The sequence below is a fragment of the Bidens hawaiensis genome, unplaced genomic scaffold, assembly GCF_021521415.1.
Source record: "Bidens hawaiensis isolate Kalapana, Puna unplaced genomic scaffold, B.hawaiensis_p1.1 tig00006693_1, whole genome shotgun sequence".
Lineage (NCBI taxonomy): Eukaryota > Viridiplantae > Streptophyta > Magnoliopsida > Asterales > Asteraceae > Bidens > Bidens hawaiensis.
The window spans coordinates 1,106,399-1,111,729 of record NW_027491455.1 but is presented as its reverse complement, the minus strand read 5'-3'; positions in this window follow the sequence as shown (position 1 = coordinate 1,111,729).

Here is a 5,331-nt window from a genome sequence, read left to right as displayed (position 1 = left end):
CAAGATTGACACCTTGAAGAATGCATTATCACCTTCTTATTCTACTTTCTTACAGGTGTTGAAGGAAAATGGTTATTTTCGTAACGACCAACTAACTGCTGAGCAATTCATCAACAAGCTCGAAGAAAGAGAATATGATTTGAAATGCCAAACATTATTGAAGGATAATCAGAATCAAAATCCTTCTCTTTGTGGTGGTTAATTACTTGCTAATAATTCTTCAAGCTCAGTCCCAATCACAGCGTTTTTCACACAAACTACACAAGAAGAGTCTGCTAATGGTAATAGTCCCCCTAATGTATGTTTTATGGCATCTGGTGCCAATTCAGGGTCAAATGCAAGTTCCTCAAACTCTTTGCCTAACGTAAATCTTAAAGAAGAAGAGCAGCAATTTGCTTTTGTTTGTGCGTTCATGACATCTTACGAACAACTTGTTGGGAGTAAGATTGCTACTAGTGAATTGACTAACAAGGATTATGACCAGATTGACCCTGATGATCTTCAGTTGATGGATCTTAAGTGGAATATGGCTATGATTGTCAGGAAAGTGAATAGATTCATGCAACGAACGGGGAAAGATCTACCAGCTCTAAACAAGAAAGTTGGATTTAACAAATTGAAAGTAAAATGCTATAATTGTGGAGATTTTGGTCATTTCGCCAAAGAATGTGATAAGCCGAGGAAAGAATATTCGGGTTCACGTAATGCTGAGAGATCTTCGGGAAAGAGCTCATCTGGAACTGATCAGAATAAGAAGAGTTTTTCAGAAGGAGATCAGAGTAAGTCGGCTAATTCACAAGCTCTTGTTGCCAATGAAGGTGTGGACTGGTCTCAACGACTACTGGGAAATCAAGCCAACCTTGCTATGCTTGAACCGGTTGAACATTTTGAAGATGCAAGCGGTGATAACTTGTCACACCCCGTTAAGCGATTTACGGAAGCGTAAAACGGAAATGCAACAGATACAACTGGTATCAAATACATTGTTCATAAAGAAACATTACTAACTAATTTACAATATTTTACATCGTTCTAACATCTTTTACAAACTAAGTGATACAATCAAACTAGCTCTTCAATTACTTTACTTTTAACTCAAATGCTCACAGGATCGATCACAATCCAACAAGTAACACATAATCAATTTACTCCACCTTTCTGATTACCTGAAAAGCATGTTTAAAGAAAAGGTCAACTATGAATAGTTGGTGAGTTTCATAAGTTTTAAAAAAATCAGTTCTGCGTACCACACTGACGTAGTTTGCATGTACGCGCGTACATAAAATTTTTATTTACGTTTGTATATATGTACAGCTGTGTCTCCAGGTGTACATATGCATGCATGTAAGTTTCTAACATAAGTTCGAAATTACGATAAAATCGCGATTTTTTGTTCGTATTACGTGTTTCCAATTTTTGTGTTTAATCAACCACTGTGGACCCCCTTCCTCCCACAACGGTTTCACATAAAATCAACCACTGTGACCCCCCTTCCGCCCACAACGGTTCCGCGTATCATCAACTACTGTGGCCCCCCTTCCGCCCACAACGGTTCCACGTGAAATCTAACATTACACAATGTATACACACAAATAATAATTAGTATTTCCTTTACCACATTATTTCCTACGCCTATTCACATAGCATGTATATGGACATACACATGTATATATAATTATGCACATATATAGTATTTATCACGTATCACCAAACACTGTGGCCCCCCTTCCGCCCACAATATCCTCGTGGCCTCTACTGCCCACATTATTCTCATGGTCGTCACAGACCACGTTATTCCCATGGCCGTTACAGACCACGTTATTCCCCATGGCCGTTACAGACCACGTTATTCCCATGGCCGTTACAGACCACGTTATTCCCCATAGCCAACATACAACATACGTTACAGACCACGTTACAGACAACATACGTTATTCCCCATGGCCGTTACAGACCACGTTGTTCCCCATAGCCATTACAGACAACATACCATGGCCATTACAGACCACGTTATTCACCCATGGCCATTACAGGCAACGTTATTCGCCATGGCCATTATAGACCACGTTATTCAACCAGGTTGTTGTGTTTAACAGTACATAGTGTACTTGTATAAACGTGTTTTCATGTGTAATTTCATTATGTTTTGGTATACATACCAGGTCCACTTAATTTTTCATTCAACAATACTATTCACCATTCAATCGCACGTAATCAATCATTATGTTTGTAGGAACTTTTTGTATGTAAACGTTCAGGTGATTTATATCCTGAACCGTTTCCAGATAGATAACGTATGTAACTATGCTTTTCACCCCAAAATGTTCATAAACAGTTTGAAAATAGGGGTCATGAAACTCACGGTTTTGTAGGCACTTAGTGCGAGATCAGCTCGGGGTTCGTTTCCTTTGCTATCACCTAGTCCCTTTGGTCAATATTATAATAATATTAATATTTTAATATTATTATAATCTTTATACTAAGCTGGGCCGTATAGCTACTCTGGGTGTGGCTGTAATACCCAGAAAGTGTCAATAGGCTTAGATTGTGATGTTGTTCAATGTCTAATGTTTAAAATCGAACTTGGCTCAATTTCCCCATTTCACCAACTGGGCCAAGTTGTTCGTTTATGCGTTTGGAAACATTTATGGGAATGTAAACTTGGGTAAACGTGTTGGTTGATGAAATGATTAAGTTATAAAGAAAGATCACAATTTAGGGGTCTGTATTTGTTACGGGGCTCGTTTCCGTTTATTCAGTTTGAGTTGGAGAAAAACGCGCACAATCTACCCAAATTGTCCGGATTTCTAACAAAAAGTTTGTTTTTACATTATTAATCCGAAAATATGCTTCTTGATCATTTTTTATGTTCTGATATTTCAACAGGTTCGTTAATCACGAACTTGCGGTTTTCGTTAGAATTGAATTTATTTAATCTTCAAATTAGCATAATTAATTATCTGTTAATCATTAGATCATGAAAATTTAGACACTTATCAAATAAAATATGCATATTTTTATAAAAAAATTTCTAGAATTATTTATAGATTTATAAATTTATAAAAAAATCATTTTATATGATATATTTAGCCCGAAAATCATCCGTTTATACCAAATGATTTCCGAAAAATCTGCTAAAATTCCTGAGTGACCAAAAAACTTCCCAAAATAACTTGTAGAAGTTTCAGAAGCTAAAAATCTTGCCAAATATCATTTCGAGCCAAAAACGACTATGAAAATCTGAATAAACGTAACTGCACCAAACATACCCAGGGTTTTCTAAATGACCCCAAATTTCATATGTGATCATAATATATCAAATATGAGTTCTCCACACAAGTTCATAATTTTTCAAGCATTTTAACTATTTTTCCCAAATAAACGCTCTAATTCGGTAATAAATTCGCCAAATATTCTTGGATGGTCGAAAAATTACCAAATTTGAACAGGGACTCAATGATATGGTCCCTAATATCCATGAACAATTTCATGACCTAAAAATTCACACATCATAATCGAATCCTAAACAGCCCGTAATAGAACATTTCGGCATTACCTTTGCGGTTTTCGCCCGTTTTGGCTCTCTTAATCCAATTTCTGGGTTCTCGTGCTTCTATATAAGCTAACCACAGGTCCAATGTCACAAACCAAGCATGTATCATCAAGGGACCAACCATGATAATATGGGTTTCGGTTAGGGTTCTAAAGCGAACTTTTGAACCGTAAAATCGTCGTTAAACCCTCTAATCCGTGTTTATGGCCAAAAAAGATATCAATTCAGATTCCTAACCATGTGTAGGATCAAAACATGTTTTTGGACAATTTTTAGGGTTTTTGCATGGTTATGAATGATTTTTGGTAATCAAACTTCCATTTTTATGAACAAACTATGTTTAAACAAGTTAATTTTATCAAAATCATGTAACTTACTTTGTGTTTTGGTAGTGTTTGTCGAAGAACAGTAGTAGCAGCTCAAAGTTAAGATATTTTTTTTATGATTGAGATAGGGATATAATTAATAATTAGAAAAACTTAACAAGGAGGTGTCCCCCCCCCCCCCCTCTAACATGCGTACGCCACCTTGGGGGGGGGGGGCTCTTGGGTCATTTTTTATTTCAAATTTCTTGTTTTGCATGACATACGCAAAATCCCGAGTCCAAATTTATTTCGGTTTCGGTTTTTTTTTGCGCGAAAAATATATCGGGTAAGACAAATAGTGTGAAAACGCGTGTTTTTGGGCCAATTTCTTACAAATTTAAAAAAGTATACTATTTGTTTGTAAAAATTGAAAATATTTTCATGGATTGCTTAAAAAATTTCCAGTAAGTATTTGGTAAATCCTTTTCGTCTTAACGGATGATACAATGCTTGTTTCGGAACTATCTTTCTCGATTAAATCCATAGCGGGTAGTTAAACGAGCATGTTTTCGTTTAACTGGTTTGCTATCGAACTGGGGCCATAATACTAATATATTTGCCTATATTAAACTTATATCATTTATAGATGCCCCCGGGACATCCGGGTCATAACCAGAACCGTTCGTTTATTCGATTGTTCGTTACGCAATAAGCGGTTAAACGCTTATTCGATTTATAAATACTGAGGTGTATTTGGTTTGTCACGAATGTCACATAACTTATCAGAAGGAAGTGATATGTTTGATTCTGAAACTGATTCGAAGCATTCAGCACCTGAGCAAACTGAATCCTTTACTTGTATGGCAAAAATTGAAGAGGTAAGCACCAAATCTTCATTTAATGTATCTGTTAATGAATCAAAAGAGACAGTAACTTCTCAAGTTGTTACTGAGTGTACTGATTGTGTAGAACTCAAAGTCAAACTTGAGTCAGCATTACAACAGAACACTAATCTCATAAAAGAGCTTTTCATGGTAAATAAATGTTACAGACAAAAATCCATATTATTGGAGCAATAGACCCAGAAAATTAAAAATTCATCTGTTAGCAATCATGATCTAAAAGCTGAAGTTCATTGTAAGATTGTGGTAGTTGAGTAACATTTTCAAGAAATTCTCAAACTTCGAACCTGCATTACCAAGTTAGAAAATGAGATTTTGGAATTAAATAATAAACTTGAAAAATTTCGTGATTCATCATTTCTCTTAAACGAAATTATTGAAGTCAATAATAATCACAAGAAAAATGGTAAAGCAGGATTGGGTTATCTTGAGATTCCCCCTCCTTTAAAGGAGATTACTGCAGCATTCTTGTTGTAGAGCAATCTATAAGTCCAAAAATGCCTGTTGTTGATTCAGTTAAATTTGAAAATGTTGAAACAACTAAATCAACAATTCAAGAACCGATTCATAT